Source organism: Astatotilapia calliptera, chromosome 12 (genome assembly GCF_964374335.1).
Source record: "Astatotilapia calliptera chromosome 12, fAstCal68.1, whole genome shotgun sequence".
In the NCBI taxonomy this organism is placed as follows: domain Eukaryota; kingdom Metazoa; phylum Chordata; class Actinopteri; order Cichliformes; family Cichlidae; genus Astatotilapia; species Astatotilapia calliptera.
The window spans coordinates 23,318,326-23,338,486 of NC_137433.1; the positions used below are offsets into that span (position 1 = coordinate 23,318,326).

Genomic DNA, 20,161 nt, shown 5'->3' on the forward strand with positions numbered 1-20,161 from the left:
AAGCAGAAAATGCCACTGTGGGTGTCAGTTTGCAGTTCAGCCTTCAGGTATCAAAAAGCAGGCGTGTTATGGCGAGGGCCAGGCTGTGTGCCAGACGGTTGTTTCTAAAAAGGATCAGTGAGGAGGATTACTGCTCAAATCCCTTCTTTCACTGAGTTCCTACAAACTGTTATTTCACTCTCTGCTTTACAATAGGCAATGAAAACACTGACAGGTAGGGTGACTTGAGAATGGCAGCACCAGAAACGCGCATGAATGCAGACAGATGGCATCTCAGCTGTTTACTTCACTTTTTTCCTAAAATGTTCCACAAAAGTTTTACTGAAAAGCATGTTTTCCCATCCACTTAAAACGTGAGACATAAGAAAAAGATGTGACTGTGTAACTGTGAACGTGGTGCAATCGAATTGCAGCATATTTATGTTGGAACTGATATAAAGCCATAAATAAAAAAGGGTGAGGTACATGCCTCATGTTCAGACAAATTCAGCTGCCATGATAATCATCACAATATTCAGCATTTCAAAGAACTTTACTCATTAAAAAAGACTAAAGCAGTCGTGTGAAAAACTGAAACATTGTGTCTTATCATAATGCCACAATCTTCCCAGGAGTGGACGTCCCACCAAATTCGCCCCACCTTGAGATTATGAAATATTTAGACACATTAACAAAAAAAAAAAAAAACCAAAACGAACTCTTCAGACTTCAATTAGCATGCTAAGCATTAAAGTTCATTCAGTGTGGCTTGTTTGACAGGATAGCCAGAAGAAAGCTTCTTCTTTTTCTAAAAAAGAACAACACACTGGCTTAGGTTTGCAAAGTTGATTTTAAACAAACCATTTTTGCGCTGTCTGTTAAGTGCACAAAGGACAGATGACACCGAAGTGGAGATGTCTGACTATGCACAGTCCAATGTTTGACAAAAAACCCCAAACCAAAACAAAAACAACACAGTGTATCAGCACAAACATCTCATACCAACTCTCAAGCACGATGGAGGAACAGTGGAGATTTGGGTTTCTTTTGAAGCCACAGGACCTGGGCAACTTGCAGTTACAGTGGGGCAAAAAAGTATTTAGTCAGCCACCGATTGTGCAAGTTCCCCCACTTAAAATGATGACAGAGGTCAGTAATTTGCACCAGAGGTACACTTCAACTGTGAGAGACAGAATGTGAAAAAAAAATCCATGAATCCACATGGTAGGATTTGTAAAGAATTTATTCGTAAATCAGGGTGGAAAATAAGTATTTGGTCAATAACAAAAATACAACTCAATACTTTGTAACATAACCTTTGTTGGCAATAACAGAGGTCAAACGTTTACTATAGGTCTTTACCAGGTTTGCACACACAGTAGCTGGTATTTTGGCCCATTCCTCCATGCAGATCTTCTCCAGAGCAGTGATGTTTTGGGGCTGTCGCCGAGCAACACGGACTTTCAACTCCCGCCACAGATTTTCTATGGGGTTGAGGTCTGGAGACTGGCTAGGCCACTCCAGGACTTTCAAATGCTTCTTACGGAGCCACTCCTTTGTTGCCCGGGCGGTGTGTTTTGGATTATTGTCATGTTGGAAGACCCAGCCTTGTTTCATCTTCAAAGTTCTCACTGATGGAAGGAGGTTTTGGCTCAAAATCTCACGATACATGGCCCCATTCATTCTGTCCTTAACACGGATCAGTCGTCCTGTCCCCTTGGCAGAAAAACAGCCCCATAGCATGATGTTTCCACCCCCATGCTTCATGCTTCACAGTAGGTATGGTGTTCTTGGGATGCAACTCAGTATTCTTCTTCCTCCAAACATGACGAGTTGAGTTTATACCAAAAAGTTCTACTTTGGTTTCATCTGACTACATGACATTCTCCCAATCCTCTGCTGTATCATCCATGTGCTCTCTGGCAAAGTTCAGACGGGCCTGGACATGCACTGGCTTCAGCAGCGGAACACGTCTGGCACTGCGGGATTTGATTCCCTGCCGTTGTAGTGTGTTACTGATGGTGACCTTTGTTACTTTGGTCCCAGCTCTCTGCAGGTCATTCACCAGGTCCCCCCGTGTGGTTCTGGGATCTTTGCTCACCGTTCTCATGATCATTTTGACCCCACGGGATGAGATCTTGCGTGGAGCCCCAGATCGTGGGAGATTATCAGTGGTCTTGTATGTCTTCCATTTTCTGATGATTGCTCCCACAGTTGATTTTTTCACACCAAGCTACTTGCCTATTGTAGATTCACTCTTCCCAGTCTGGTGCAGGTCTACAATACTTTTCCTGGTGTCCTTCGAAAGCTCTTTGGTGTTGGCCATGGCGGAGTTTGGAGTCTGACTGTTTGAGGCTGTGGACAGGTGTCTTTTATACAGATGATGAGTTCAAACAGGTGCCATTCATACAGGTAACGAGTGGGGGACAGAAAAGCTTCTTACAGAAGACGTTACAGGCCTGTGAGAGCCAGAGATTTTCCTTGTTTGAGGTGACCAAATACTTATTTTCCACCCTAATTTACGAATAAATTCTTTACAAATCCTACCATGTGAATTCATGGATTTTTTTTTTTCACATTCTGTCTCTCACAGTTGAAGTGTACCTCTGGTGCAAATTACTGACCTCTGTCAACATTTTAAGTGGGGGAACTTGCACAATCGGTGGCTGACTAAATACTTTTTTGCCCCACTGTATCAGGCTGGTCACAAACTTCTCTAATATGAAAGTATTATCTATATTGTCTATACCAAAGAGGCCATCTGTCTAAAAGCAACAGCACAGCAGCAAATCTATGACAGAATGACTGAAAAAGAAAAGAATCAAGCTGCTGCGATGATCGAGTCAGAGTCCAGACCTCAATTTGACCTAAATGCTCATACTGGATGTGAAGGGAGCCTTGCCTGTCTGAAAACCTCAGTGAACTGAAACAATGATGTGGGTAAAGATTCCTCCACAATGATGTGACAGACTGAAAGTCCTACAAAAAAAAAATGTTTATTTCAAGTTGTTGAGGATGTTTCTACAAGCTATTGTAAATCTTAGGGTGCACTTCATTTTTGAGTGCTCTGAAAACGTTATTTTCCATAGGACTGTATATAGACGTAAACTTCTCTGCAGACCTGCTGCTTATTTTTGAGTAAACTATAGCATTGATGCTGAAATAAATCAATTCTATTATGGAAAAAAAATGCATTTATAGTATTGTGGCCAGTATCCAATTCTAAAATTGTCATAAAATCTATTCCAATCTGAAACCATTAAACATACCACCCACACTCCAACATCGGCAGAGCTTAACAGTGCGGCCACAGAGAATTTAGTAAAACCTAAAAAGCCATTAAAAGAAAACACATGATCAAATTTATGTGAGTCCATAAATAGTCAAATTTCTGAACAGAAGATTTATTCATACTTTTGGCTAATGTGGCAATCACTCAGCAAGCCTGGCCATTTAACCCTAAAGTCACACATTACTGCTGAGAGGCACTTCTGTTGGCTGGTTTCTTTCTCTCTCATATACAGACATTTACATTTTGCTCTGTATTTTCTGTAACCTAGCTAGTATGGAAACTATCAATTCATTTATTAGCCATAAAGGCATTAAAAAGCGACGCTTGGGAACGAGACAGAACTTATAAATGCCAATTTTTTTCAAGTAATTTTCAAACTAGACTCAGTGGAAAGTCGGAGATTTAGTGAGTAGGCGATCAAAGTGATACTATGGAGGACAGACTATTTTACCCAGCTAGAAAACAGATCTTACACACAGACAGATTTGCATGCCACTTTAAAGTTGCTCTGTATCAATGCACATAACTCTTTAAATCCAAAGAGTTATGTGAAGTGCAACACAATGTCAAGGATGTTCATATTTTTTGTTTCTTCTTCTTTTTTTTAAATTCTTTGATGAAAAGCATTCTCAAGATCCGTTTATGAGACAATAGCAATATCAGCGCCAAACATGGAGCTTTAATTTTCTTGGGCAAGCCAACTCCAATAAAATCCAGGCAGCCATATTTTGCAACTCGACCTCAGCTGAACTATCCCCCCTTCAAACAAAAATTTTAAAATGTACTGTTTTCATATCTCTATAACATGTTATTACTGAAAATATTTATACTTCTTCTGGCAGATGACAGTCTGACATTGACTGACAGGATTTACCTTTATTCTTCAATAAAGTGTAGACCACCTTGCTTGCAACACATGCCAGAAACTGTAGAGTGTGTTTGTATAAGTTTGACTGACACATTCACTATGGCAACTGACGTGATTTGTTTCCCCAGAAAACACCCCCAGAGGTGCGAAGTACAGTATAGAGCCGTGAACAGGTTAGACCTGTGTGTCTGCAGATGCATGCGTATGTGTGAGAAGGTCACTGCAAATTGAATTTTAGGAGGTGTCTGAGATACAGAACAGCAGTTTGAAGGATATGACTCATTACTGCCTCAATAGACCCCTCAGTGTTTAGCCGCAACTTGGAGAAGCAAGGGAAAAAAAAATCTACTTACCAGCCAGGTTACCAAATCTTTCCCACCTGTTAGCTCTGAAACTTTTTTAAAAAAAATTTCATTTCAACATTGTGAGGCAAAAAGATGTCGTATGGAAAGGCAACTTTAAAAATAAAATGCATCAAATTCACTATCTATTATGATTAAGTGCATTTTTTTCAGTACATAACATGAACAGCTGAGTCTATTTGGATAATTAAATTGTCCCATTTATAGTTTTACAACCAGATTCGTGACTTTTTCCAGGACAGATGGTTTAAATGTCAGATGGGTTGTGCGCCATAGACTAACCAGTCTCTCTGTGGAAGTCTTTAAAACAATTAGGAACATTATTCCGAATCCATACCAAATCCCATGAGGGAGACATCTGTGTGATCACAAATGATTTTTGCAGCAGAACATAGAGCCAGAGTGAAAACAACTGTCTTCAGCAAGAAGAACAGCGCAACAACAGACTGTATAACACTGATCAACCTCATCAAGTCAGAATTCCAAAAAGGAAAATGACTTCAAATCTGTCCAGAGAGCCTGAGAACGGTTAAACTCAGACTTAACTTTTGTGATCTCATCTCATCTCTGATCTACTGTAGGCTGGATATATGATTACCTACATGGAAATTGCTTTTTTAGAAATAAAACCCAAAGCTTTGAAATATTTACAACAGCAAGCAGGTTAAAGTTGGGGAAAAAAAAAACAGAGGCTGATATTCAGTATTGTCAGAAAAATCTTGATGTTTACAGATGTTTGCCTTTGAAAGTTAACTCACTGTTTAAAATCAACTTTGAGCATTTAGAGGTTTTTTTAGCTCTTGTACTCACACCCTGCTATTCTAACGTCATCTGACAAAGGAAAAAGATGAGAAATTATTTTCCAGTATCACAGAATGTTTTTCAGAGCTTTTATCCATTTCTCTCATTTTCCATGTGTTCTTCCATGGAAACCCTGTTTTTATTTTAAGCTGGTGCCTTGCTAAAAGAGCTGTGATGTGGGGCTTTTACTTGCAAAACAATGACTTAAAGATCCAAACTGTTAAAAATTCAGCAACAGCATCATCCTGCTGGTAAATCTTATCAGACGTCACTTCTCTTTTTGTCTTCCCTATGCCTCTTTAAACACAACAAAAACAACAACCACAGTGATATACAACACCACAGTGCACCCACTGCAAAATAAATACATTCACTGCTGAGTTCAAAATGCCCATAGTGACTCTAGGCTATGCCGACTGGGTCAATTGATTTTAAAAGAATTTTAAGCTCTAGAACCAAGTATTTTTAAGATTAGTTTAAAGAAAATGCCCTGCTTTACTCCTGCTACCAATGTTTTGGCTTATTTCCACATAATATAAAATAACTTGCTTTTCAATATCTCTGTTTGGATGTCTTACTGTAATATACAAACATCTTATGTGTGTCCCCAAACAGATTTTGAGCCACCAAATTTGGCACACACGCGCATCTTCAGCCCCTGGAGGTTCTTATCTATATCAAAAAATATAATGATGTCATCATTTAACCTAGCAACCACCAACCAATGGGCTATAGTGACCCACTTGTAACATTTACGCAGCTATAACACCCCATGAAAACATTGCATCTTTTTTTTTTATTTCACAGCATTAATGTCTAATTTACATCTCCACATCTCATATTATCATGTCATCACGTTCCCTACCAACATCCTTACAATTGAATAAAATTTAATTTAATTCATTTTGTTTTTTTCAGATAGTGCCAAATAACAACAACAGTCGACCCAACGATTATAATAAAATGATATTGATAAAGACTGTAACATGGGAGTGTAGTACTTTATCCAATATGAAATCCATTCCCATAAAGCCATCGTGCTAGAATGTGAAAAAGAACAGACACACTGTGACAGTGTCTAATGCTTAACTTTGCTGTTTTTGCTGAACCTTCTACATATGTTTACAAGTATACAACAATGTGTTATGGGCAGGGTTAGAAGACGTACTAAGAAAAAACAGACACACAAGAAGACAGAAAAACAACACTGAGAGGTAAGAAGAGGGGCACAGTAAGCAGAAACACGCAAAACTAATTCATAAGGGATGAAAGCCAATCTTGCAGGAGAGCCACTTTACCTTGAGAAGGCCTTGTGGCAACAAAGAGCACCCACAGCCTCCAGATTATCCTTAATTTCCTGCAGCAGAAGGCCTGGCTATGGCAAGTTTTCATTGCTTAATTACATACATTTGCACAGGGTCAGAGAAAGGTTTGGAATGAGTTCCTGGGACCCTGCATGGCACAGCAGCATCCCTGCCAAAAGGGATATGAAAAAGCCCAACAGAAATCTCTGTGAAAAACAATACAGTGCTGTTGATTTTCATACTGTACAAGTAAGATATGTAAAGTCATGTGTTAGCCTGATATATATTGACCACTTTGCATGTTTATATAGATTGTTATAGTGATGGAAGGTTTCTAAGAGAGAAAAATACAGACCAGCATAATGCAAAGCAGAGAAAATGATCCCAAATCTAGTCTACAAACTTCTTGGAAGTGCAACAAAGATTGTGGACATTTCTGAGTAACATGCTACTACGTAGGCATTTTAATTATTTAAGTCAGTCATTCAAAGCATTCATTGTTTTACCAGCTGTGTGTTACAGTTTCTATTTAGATTTTATTTGACATCCATCACCTGCCTCTGTTAAGTTTACATTCACCCAAAGGAACCTCTCACATTTGTATGTGCCAGTCTGAGCTTATTAAACCTTAAAACAGAAGTTTGGTCAAACTGATTGTTTTACTTTACATGTGTGCATTCCTTATTTCTAAACCATTTTTGTTCAGATGTCAAACAACATATGTAGCTAAGTCAAGTTCCTGGCACCGAAGCGTTTCTTATAGAACTAAATATCACTGACAAAGTAAACACTACACGAGTCAAGTATGAACAGGTGTCGCTCAAATAAACGACTTTATAAATGGCATATTGTACACAATAATGTAAAGTATCACTAGCATCTCGAGATTTTTTCAGTTCTAGTACTGACAGTGAAAGCAACTTCCTTAACACTGTTTTACATTTCAGAAAAACACACAAAGCAGGAAGAGCAGGTCTTTAAATCCACACTTTACAAGCACATTAACAAAGTAATACTCTTTTTTTAAATTACACTGGCAGAAGAGAGAATGATTCCTAATGTGTTGCATCAGCCAGAAAGGAGACTGTCTAATGTCTCTGTAATGTCTGAGTAAGAAACCATTCTAGCTGGCTGTCATGAGTCCGCTTACTTCTACATTTCTAAATCACAGGCCATGTTTGAGGTTGAGGAACGATTGGCAAATGTTTGCCTGAAAAGTTCTCGCGCCAGTTTCTAAAAGTCATCCTTTAACCTCTCAAAATGATCTTAAGTTTCAGATTTCCTGCCCGTCATATCCTATTACAGTTTAATAACTGCAGGGAGCAGCCTTTGAAGAAAAAATATCTGACTCTGAGTTTCAGTATGAGTGACAACACTGTCATGATTTTTTTTTTGTCAATTGTTTGTTAACGAATTAAACTCAAATAGTAATCCAACACAAATATTTAAAATTTCACCTTCAAAAGAAAAAAACAACAACACTAATTTGTCATATGAAATTGCCCACTAATTCATACATATCATATTACCTGTGTTCCACATCAGACCTTCTTAGACAACAAAGGACAGTCATATTGGGTGGATTTTGCTGCCCTACCGCCACCTCACATCCAGGTGGCCGCAGACCTTGTAAATGGCTCCAGACGCATGGACTCTGTCCACCATCTGAAAATGATTAGGACTTTGCTTCGCTGAATACTGCTACAGCCTGCGGACTCAATTGCTGCAACACATTTTCATATGCAAAGAAACCAAACATGCCACCCAAACATTCCTCCATCCTTGCCGGGGATGTAAATCAGGAGCAAGCAACAGCATTCAGTTGCGTTTCCGAGCAAGGACAGGGGCTTGCACTGTGCTACAGAGCAGATGACCATTAGACAAGCAGCCTAGAAAATTTAAAGTAGAAAGTCACACCAAATGATTTTAGTTTACTGACTTTTGATATTTGTGTTATACATAGTTAAGTTACAGCAATGTGTGTGTGCACAGTATAAAGTTAAAACATATATTGTATGCATATACTACGTTATTGTCCATTACCTTAAGAATTTTCTTGCTTTGCCATTTGTCTTCATCTTTATTTCTCTTTTTTCCTCTCTCACTCACACAGTCTCTTTCCTCCGTCCCTCTCCTCCACCCTGACATCTGATAGTGATTACAGCACAGCCTAAAAACACAACGCTCTAAACTCTCCATTATTGAGCGACTTTGTATCACTGACATAATTTGTTCATCTGCATGTACAATTAACGGACACATGCACAGGCCCCTTTAGGTTTATCCCCTACAAAAAGACGCTCAGGCACACGAACATGGTAACACGCACGCACGCACACACGCACACACCTTAATCATGCAATTGCATGCACTCTCTAACTCCTTCCACCCTTATAAACCCGTTTCAACCACGACCCTCATCCTGTCCTACCCCATGTCCCCACCCCCCTCCATCCCTCAGCCAGTCCCCTGGAACAGAACAGTCACGGCTGTGTGCACTGTTGATTAGCTAGAACCTGAACCTGGGGGAAACACTGGAAAGCTCAGTGTGCTTTATTGTGTTTCTCTTTCGGACAAAGGCAGTCTCTGACAACTTGGCTTTCCCCCGTCCTATTACCTTATCTTTTACTAATGTAACCCTAACATTAAGGCAACTTTCATTCCTACTAAGAGTCCTTTTTCTTTAACACAGTGTGGCCAAGATTTAGTGGAGAAAGGTAGAGATGAACAGAGCTGAGCTTCCAAGATTTGAGCCCTGGTGGAACAAGTGTGGATGTGTACAGCGGTCTCGGGTTGTAATTTTGGAGTGTTATGTGGTGACTTTTGGGCACGCAGGCAAGGGTGTGTGCATGAGGTTATTTGTTATGGCTAATTCCTTAATCCCACAACATGTGCCTGAAACCTGCAACAGATGCCTCTAAGGCGAAACTTGCAAGCGCACACAAGCATGCACACACACTTGCCGCACACACACCCACACATGCACAGAGAAGAAAACACATTGCATTGCTATCATTACTAGAAGCCCTGTGCAGAATGTCTGCTGCGGCCAGTTTTGCAGAACCAGGAGATCTGCAGGAGCAAGGTTTAGAGAACAGGACGCCCTCCTAGCCAGTAAGCTTTCCAAAAAAAAGTTTAAAAAAAGTAAAGAAGGCTTCTCTACAGGACTTACAGGAACCACACAAACTTGCTTATGTCTGTCTGCCTCCTGATTTCTGTCACACTTCTGTCTGCTGCTTATTAAACTAAGTTTGTTGGCAGCAATACAGTGACTCCCAAAGCTATAATAGATACCAGTCATCTAGACGAAGCCAGGTGAACTGTGACTTTGTTTTTGTGAAATCTAGGATCTTTTAAAATTGTATAAAATAAGTTATGTGAGAACTGCTGGAACTTAATCATTTACAGTACTGTTGAATTTTGTAAAATTAGGTCATACAGTGGTTTAAAAGCTCTGAAGCATAAAGCTGATGGTGAAACAAGTGCTTGTTTTTGTTATTGTTGTAGAATATCATTTATTATTGTAATAAAACAGGTTAATTTTATATATATATATGATGTCCATCACCTTGCCTCTGCACAGGACATTTTAAGCCTCAACTGAATGTCATGCCACTACCAGGTCTTATGTCACCCATTACTAGAAACAGCATAAAGAAGCAGCAGAAAGCTGGCTGAGAACAAGTACGAACTGTGTGCCTTAAACGATATTGTATCACAGCAAGGTAGGACTGCAGGGTATGCAGTCCCCCCCTACAGGAAGCTCAATGGACATGGTTCAGGGGTTATGGCTTGTAAAAACACTGCTCCCAGCGTATTACTTTGAATATAAAATCAGTGAGCATGTGAAACAGATTAGTGCACATGCATGCACCCTGTTTGGTTCATCTAAAGATGTCAATGTATGCCTTTGTTTGAAAGAGAATCTACTATATGTGAGCAGAAAGAGCATCCTAAGAAAGACCAAGAATGGTGAGAGAGAGAGAAAAAACAGAGTATTCAGAAGATGACACTGTGCAGAAATAAAAAGGCAACAATATCAGAAAAAGAAATTCATGGGCACATGACTGATGTTTCCTGCACAAGGTCCTAATGCTATGCAGTCATCCTAATGCTGTGTAGTCATCTGCTTGATAGTTTGGTCTGCGACCTATAGAGGCCTGTTACGGACATCTGGTCTCTCTTGGACTCTCTTACTCCAAATTTCCTCAGCATTTTGGAGCTTGCTGCCTCTTAATCTGGCAGAGCTGGTTCAGTGTTGGCCATCTGGTCAGTTCTGTTTTTATATCACCTTATTAAATCTACAAACAACAGCAACCCAGCTACAGTGCTATCTGCTATATTACGATCTTTACGTTTTCCTCATATTTTTCATCCACTCACTTCCTGTTACTGACCTCTCACTAAACTCCCTGTAAGCCTCTAAAGACACCAAACAAAAGACTAGATAACAGAGTAAATATCTCTTTCATATTCAGCTCACCAGCAGATGTCAGTGAGCAACAGATTTCCCAGTGGCTGCTGTTATCAATGCGTTGATTCAATAAGCATTACGCTGTTACACAGAACACAACACAAAGACTCCCATAGGCCTGCTTCATATTGTAATTGCCTTTTGAGGTGGATATGAATAAATCCACCGGACATGCAAGTGAAGAAACAGACCCCCATGAGATTTGATTTCACATGCATCAGATTCAATATCTCAGAGGTTTAATTCAATTCGGCATCAATCAAATTTAATTTCTCTGGAATAATGACTTTGGAAAACATATTGATGAGCCTATCATGAATTTATGTCTCATGGGGAGGCAGTGTCTGCACAGACAACATGGATGCAATTTCAGTCAGGAGGGTATTGATGATGCCACACAAAACAGTTCAGTGTGCAGCAGCACATTTTGCACTTATCTGTTGAGGCCAAAAACAGAGAAAGATAGCGGAAAAGACAGAAGAAGACATGGTGAAAAGAGAATAATAACAACTAGTGACTTCTGAGTTTGATTATACACATTATTGCCACTCCTTTGCCAAAGACACATCTGCACGAATCAAAGAAAACCATTTATCATTCCAGACCTAAATGCATTTGTGTGGAGGACTGGACAACACAGTGAAGACTAAGTGGGTTAAATATGGGGAGAAAACAAAGAGAGACAAAGAGACAACTGCATACGGCCTTCTGCCTCAGTCACTTTCAGCTGTAACTCCCCGTCTGTCACTCTCTGCGAAACTAAAGTAACGTGAGATTCAAATCCTTCAGATTCTGTTCACTTTGTTATGTCTGAACATGTGGAAATAAACACAGTACGCAGAACTGCTCATGTGTTTTACATATGCTGCCTGGAATATAGGAAGTCAAAGTTTTTCCATCACTCGGCCTGACCTTTAACCTCTCTGGCATTTCTTAAAAAATTAACAGCACAGCCACAGCTTGAAGTAATTTCTCTCACTGAAAATATCTGAAACAACAACAACCACAAACTGACGCTTGATGCCACTGTCGATAAATTAACCCATTTTCACTCGAACTCCAAGAGAAATCGATATTCAGGACCAGGTTTGGGTCTTAATAACGGCTTCAGGAAATCTCAATAAAGGCATCTCCTAAAACTTAACAAAGATACTTGCTATCAGGCAAATATTTCTTTCACTGTGGATGGAATGGCACCTCAAAGGAGGCACCATGGAAATTGAGGTCTTAGGTTTTTGGGGGCAGGAGGGATGAAATTGTCCCAAAGTGAATCCAGATGTTTATCATTCTATCCTCAGACCTCTTTACCCCCTCCCAGTTCCCCACTCATCACTCCATCATTTCTCTCTTGTTTTTTTCCCTTCGAGTGAACTACAGGTCTAGTGATTACTTTGGTTAGAGCAGAGCCAAACCAAACACAAGAAGACAGTTGTGGTCTACAAAATAGAGAACAGCTTGAAAGTTCAAAGTAAAAAACTATATGATTTAAAGCATCCTCGGGGCTCAACCTGTTTATGTTTGGGATCAGGGCTTTTTTGCAAGAACAATATACTATTCTCACTTAGCAATTAAAAGAGGTCCTTGTACTTTTTCAGACAAGACTAGAAGTCACCAAACGTCATGTCTGTAAAGATTGCACATGCCAAAAAACAGAAAAGAAACTAGCGGAGTCGAGCTGTAGGACCTGCAGTGAAAGAAAATACCCAAATAATGAGATCAGAAGCTGGCTGGTAGTATGTTTTATCATACTCCCTGTGGGAAACAGGCCTAATAAATCATAATTTAAACATTTTCATACCGTCACTCTATGTGGCTGTGTTATATTGTCCACCGGCTTTATTTTAGCCACAAAGTCCATCGCACAGTGAATTGCTGATCTCGCCTTTGGGTCATGGAAATATCTCTTTAGTAAGCCCAAAGCTGGGGTATTATAGGTATTCCTTTTAAAAAGACTATACCAGGTCATCACATTAATCAAAGTAAAGAAAAAGGGCAACACCGGAGGAGGAGTGGCTGAATTCTGCGGCCTGTGTGAATTACAGAGCACAGGGGCAGAATGACTCCATCATGACATCAGGAGAGGTTATTTTTTTAAAAGGTCCACCCTGAGGGGCAGCAGAGTGGTAATGAAGATAATGATACTGTGCAGCTGAATGACCTTTTTGTTAAAACGATATCTCTGACATTAACACAAATTCACCCTATATTATATACAGTAGTCGAACACCCAATCTAACTACATTCTTCTAACACCTACTCATTCTCTTCTACCTGGAAAAACATGAAAATTCATTGTTCAGGGTTGTCCATGACAACTGGACGCCCACATGATTTACATGTAGACGTTTCAGTCTTCATAGAGCCCAACACAGAAGCTCAAACTTATCAGGTCATTGTCCCACTCTGTCCCAAACTTACACATGCTTACAAAGCATTCTTTTTGATACCTCTCTTTCACTCACTTGTACTCACACATAGGGGTGGGTTTTTATAATCGATTCATCGATTAAAATCGATTCTGGCTTGGATAACGTAAAATCGATTCATTAAAATCCTGAATCGATTTTATTAAAATTTTTTTATTTTGCCCGAAATGCCAGAATCTCTGGTGACATCTCACAAAAGTTCAAGAACCACCAAACGGTTAAGACAGTAAATGAGAGCAGGTACACTGATTCTGCACATAGACTTAAACACACAGCGTGACCCGCGGATCAGAATCAGTTAGATGTCGCCTTTCTCACGGTCAGCTCGCTGATTCTGATCTGTCGGCAGGTCCGCGCTTTGTGTTTACGCCCTTTATGCGCTGATTCTAAAGCTGTTAGTTTGATCTCTCTCCAAACAATATTGACCGAACCAGCAGCAAAAGAAGATCCAAACGCTTCACATAAACATCGTCATGAATTCACTCTGACTTTTACTGTTTTGCTTCCACCGCGATGCACAGCTCTCTCTCTCTCTCTCTCTCTCTGTACTTCAAGAACAGTTTCCCTTTCTTCATTATTCGCTTGCTTGTTACGCACAAGTCTACTGTTGTTTACAGCGCTGTCGGCCGCTGTTTTTTTCCCTTTTACATTCTTCCGAAAAGAAAACATCATTTCTGCTGTTCAATACTGAACAAATGTAAACTTTTTAAAATTATTCAAAATGCAAAACGCTTAACCGTGTCTCTAATAAAACCGCTGTAATGTCAGAGGTAATGTTCATATGTTGATTAATGGTTTTCTTTCGTTTTTGATGTACTGCAGAATATTTTTATAAAATCCCAGGCCAGGAAAATCACCTTCATGTTTTTCTGTGTTTTATCTTCAGCTACTTTGACACAAAGGCATCTGCTGTGACGCTCACACCTTTGATAAAGTCTTGCGTGTGTCAGCTTCCTTTTGATACAAAAATATGTAAATGTACTGATCTGAATTATAATATTTCTGACTGTCAAAATTTCCCAGATTTAAATCGAATTGAATCAAATTAAATCGAATTAAATCGAATCGTGGATCGAATCGATTCGGGACCTTGTGAATCGGAATTGAATCGATTCTAGAAATCAGTGACGATACCCAGCCCTACTCACACACATGCACGCACACACTCGAGAATAGAGTTTGATGCCTGCTGGTTCGATCAGTGTCTACCTCATCTGTAATGCAATCATCTACATTTAACTCAGCGGGGAAATTTCCTGTCAGATCATATCTTGTTATCTGCAGTTCAAGACGAGCACTGACGAGGGAGGCATTCAGATGCAACATCTAGTCACTTCAGCTGAGAACAAATTTGAGCTTGCAATGGCCGCCTGGCGATTTCAGAGATGTGTGTTTTGTTTTGGGGGGTTTTAACCTGTAAAATAATAACTTCCTTCTCACTTGTCCTGCCAAAAGTTTTTATGACAGATTGAGATTGTGGCACTTCACTGTGTGTATTCTGTGGCAATGACAAACATAATAGAACAGTTTGGAAATAATAACATGTAATAGCATTGTCCAGTTCTTGAAACAAAACAAAATAAATCTACACACCTTCCTTTATTACTACTCACTACTTTATAACTTTATTTGCCTCCTGTGGATGACACACAACTTCACACAGCACTTTCACAAAGCTCTCACAACCTCTCCCCTCATTAGCAGCTGAATGCATGAACAGAAGTTGACATTCACACCTTTGAACAACACTTGAGGAGGAATTTCAAGACGTCAATAAAGATCCGGTTTCAACAACACTTAAGTATTAAACACATATCATAAATGTTAAACTGGTCAGCACGACGCTTGTTATCATCAAGGTAGCAGCTATGGCTAATAATAAAACAATGTTAATGCTGGAGTTAGACTCTCTTAAGGTTCCAGACAGAAGCAGAGAAAAGTTTAGCTTCAATCGTCAGAAACGGTGGCAGCCTGCCTTACTTAGAGCAACAAAATATGGTGCTTAGTCACCAGAAGCACAGCAAGACCTAAGATAAACATTTAGCACGGCCTAAGAGAGTTTTAAAATATATTTAAAAAATAAACTTTCAAGTTTTATTATTATTTCAGGATTTTTGCATCACATCAGACAGTTTGGATAGGACCTTGGCATTTTCCTTGCTAAAAGCACTATCTTAGTAAAATAGTAAATTTACCTGACCAAAAAATTATATAGATTACTTACACAGGATTCACAGTGTGCAGTCGCATGATCAAATTTTGCAAGGCACGCCTTGCATAAGACTTCTTAATGTGGGAAAGCTTTTTAGCAATTTTAATATCCTTGAAAGGAAATGAAGAAAATAAAAAACACACTCTTTTAAAACATTATTCAACTTTGTCAAATGTTCTGTGACATCAATAAACATCTTACGATAAGCTCCGTCTGGTGTGTTGCTAAATTATGCCTGCACCCAGTATGGACCACAGATGTTAAAGGAAAACTGATGAGGTTGTCTAAGTAAGCAGTTTTTGGTTAGATAACAGAATTAAAAAAAAAAAATTTTTACATACACAGTGCACTGAGGTCTGCTGACATTCAGTGTTAGTATGGCTTGTGATGCTCTGTAAGAAAAAAAACCAAAGTGTGATGTGTGTGTGTGTGTGTGTGTGTGTGTGGGGGGGGGGGGGGGGGGGGTCACTGCATACTTCTGTGAATATATCAAAGAAGCACAGGCAATAGATCACAGCCCTCATCTTTAAGTCAAGCATCAAATGTTTTAACTCATCCCAGCTTCAGGGAACAACAGAGAAAAACCTGATGGAATCCATGTGTATGAAGCCAAACGCACACACACAGACACACGGACACGCAGACACACAGACACGCAGACACACAGACACGCAGACATGCAGACACACACTCTTACTTTCTAAATCAAATTTTAAGTTTAATAGTTTAAGTTTAATATCTGACTTAAGGAGGAAGAAAAACCCTTTAAGAGCAAAACACATGTTAGATATATCCATATAAAGCATTTTAGAGTTCTGTGCACATGTCTTGATCCACTTATCATTTCTTTATATTTTTGCTTCCAGGAAGCCAGGCTGCCTTTAAAGTGGCCTTGGGCAATAGTTCTCCAGGCTTTCTGAAGGTCTTTTAGTGGGAACTGGCTACTGTTTCTCTTGGTTTCAGTCTGCTCACTGTATCCAACTATTTTCAGAGGAATGCATTTTTGTTTGTTTGTTAAACCACTAAACACTGAGCTATGAATCAGTCATTCATAAAAAAAGGCACCCAACTCAAAGGAATGAGCCAGTGTTGTCTCTACACATACTGTAATGGACAACTTGCCAAAGAAACAATTTTAAGTTGGATTTTGATACTCATAAAAAATGGTCTCAGTGGAAGGTTGGCATTTAATAAGCTATTTTTAAGAAAAGGAAACAGTCTGAGTTGTAATAGATTACATAAGAACTCGACTGAAAATTTGTGCAAACAGGTCTTATGGGGTAATTAATCAATTTGGACATTTTTGATTCATTATCAGTGCGTGAGGAGAAGGTCCGGAGACAGGTACAACAGAGTGTTTACAGCCATGTGTAAAACTCAGTGGACACTCTGTCATGGGTAGTGGCTGCATTTCAGACAATGGTGTTTTGGATCTTCTCAAAATTGATGAAATTATGGATGCAGAAAAGTACATCTGAATTTTAATCCACGACGCAATATCATCAGAAAAGCATTTGATTGGCAACGGCTTTATTTATCAGCCTCACAAACATACAATGCAGTAAAACATACGTGGATAGAAACACAATTAATGGACACTAGTCATGGATTGGCCGTGTGGGATCATCTTGATATAGAACAGAAAAAAGGGCAGCTACCATCTAAAGAAGAGCTTTGAATGTCCTTCGAGAAGCCTGGAGAACTATTCCTGAAGCGTACTTAAAGAAACAAGCAAAAATCCACCTCACTGGTGGTTTCTGTCAGGCCTTGCTTGCCCTGCTCATTTATTAAAACACAGACATGTATGTTAATCTATGATGTTATTGTTTTTGTCTTCGTTATAACACTTTTACACATTCAGATGGCAAAAGCAGCTGTTCTTAAACACTGAACACTAACAAATAGACTTCTTCTTCTTTGCTAGCTAAACATTCATTATATTTCATTTGTTTTTTCCCCCCTGTGACTGACAGTTTTCATAAATGTGTCTGACCTTATAAGATATTTAACTACACCGCCAGCCTAACTATTACTATGTGCTACTGTTTATGTCATATATAAAGAGTAAAATGGGTTCTAATCCTAATTTTAAATTCATGAATGCAAATGCTGTTAGATGCACCATTCCCACAGGTAAAGCAAACCCTGAGCAGATTAAACATGTTGTTCCACATCTGGCCAGGCGAGACGAGACGTCTGTAAGTAAAACTATCACACAAACAACATAATGCTCTACAGCTGAGAAAAAACACACTAAGAACAACAATTACAATTTACATTACAGACAAGCTGGTATTGTTATTGTTATATTTCTTGCTATTTTTCAAAACATTTACAAAATAGAGTTGTATAACCACGTAATTATTCTTGGTGATTTTTTTGTAAGAGACGAATGCTTCTTTTTTTTCTTTTTTTTTTTTTAAGAGTTGTTGGAGGGTAGCTGTTAAGTTGAAAATCAAATCTGTAATATAATCTAACATAATTAAGGTTAAGCAGTAGATGTTTCCAGTGTTTGCCACTCCAACCTTTTAGAACAGAGCCTCAGATTTGAGGCTATTTAAGGCAGGCTGGGCACAGTTCATTATCTCAACACTAGAACCAAAGAGGACTCTGAGAAAAAATCCAAAATTTAGAATGTTTCAGAATTTGAGTGGAGATAAATGCTCAAATGTTTCTATAAATCACACTGACACTGTAATTAAAGAGCGTAAGGTCTTGGGGGGAAAAAGGCCCCAGGCTAAGTTCTCTTATCTGTTTTTGAGTCTTATCAACTCCATCAAGTTGAGGAAATTAAATGTTAGAGAAACTAAACACTGCACTATGGTTCACTTAAATGATTGTTTACACTCTGATTAACCCTACTGTCATATGCATTCTTATTTAATGCATCGTAGGTAATCTGATTCTTGTGATTAGGGATCTGATATTGTTTTAAATCAAGACTGTCGTTAGCATAATAAAAGGAGAAAGATAAAAGCAGTGAGGTCTGGCAAGCAGCCACTGCAGAATGGAATGAACAGAAATATCAAGGACATGGCACATTTCTGTAAATCTGACCTTGTGCCATTTACCCATTTGCTCTCACTGAACACTTGAACAAATCAATTTTATGAGCTCCCACTATTGCATCATGGTTTTATCATTCCTTTCAATAACCCCTATTTCATCTGGTTTAGCTTCATTTTTTGATGCCTACACATAAAAACTACAAAGCAGTACTTCAGGTTTTACTTTGCCTGCTTGGTTATGGACATAACATCATCAAGAATCTTTAACACGAACGTTCGCTGAGTTTGGAATCTGGGATTTTTTGAGGCTTATGCTGAGTCTACCGTGTTCAGTGGGTGTCAAAAGCTACTTCACTTGACTGCATGGCATGACATGGATGAGTAATCATTTTGCATATAAAATCCTAAAACAGTCCCTGTCTCCAGTGTATGAATTGTAATTTTTTTATATGCCCATTTATAAAAAACTTTGTATTCAGATGTTTGACAATAGGAAAAAAATAGATCTTTAAATAAAAACTGCTTTGACAATTTACCTGCATTTAATCGTATCACACATTTAAGCACAAAATAAAAGAGACAGGCTTACATCTATCGACTAACACAAAAACTATGCAATCTCACGAATATATTAAATAGGGCATTATGTCACACTTTTGAATAAGCTTTACTTTCCAGTGCAATTTTGCAGCACCTCGTCCTTCCTACGTGTTGCACTTATCTTTTTTCTAGGCAAGTGCAAATTCAGTTTGTTTTAGGCAGATTTGGCATTCTTAGAATGTAGATTAACCTCAAGCAATGTGATCTAAATTTCCAGCAGTAAGCATGTCTCACATCACGAGGTGTCTAAAACTGTTAAGTGTCTGATATTTCTCTCTCTGATACACACACACACACACACACACACACACAAGGACAGAAAATTAAGGAAGCGTTCTGTTTACAGCTGCTGTGTAAAACTCAATTACACAGCCAATTGAGAATGTGGCTGTTTCTCAGATTTATTTGATGTGTTCCTGACCTAAATAAGATTGCTGTTCCAACTGAAGCCTCAACAACTGCAAACACTTACTAGTTTGACAGACAGGGAGAACAGTACCCTCACACTGACGCACAGAGGCGCACACACATACACATACACACACGCACACACATCTGGACCTCTGTTTCTCTCATTTATACTTGCTGAGTGCTTTCCTGCGCGGTTTCCCTGTGTTACCGGTCCCGGACCCCTCAGATGAGGTGAGGTAAGATTTGGAGTCACAGGAATATGCCATCTGGACAGACATTCACACAGGCTTGCTCATGTGAACACATGCACACATACAGATATAGCCTACTCTTGTCATAAGCTACACTGACAAACACCTGGACCTGGTTACTGGTCTCAAAGAGAGAGCTGAATACTATGTGCATGCCTATGTGTGTATAAGTG

General features: G+C 39.1%; 1 protein-coding gene across 2 annotated transcripts in view; it reads right to left on the reverse strand.

Annotated features, from left to right (window-relative positions):
• Nucleotides 1-20,161, reverse strand: part of bmpr1ba (bone morphogenetic protein receptor, type IBa) — a 71,917-nt gene that overhangs the window by 50,183 nt on the left and 1,573 nt on the right. The gene's annotated exons all lie outside the window — the stretch shown is intronic.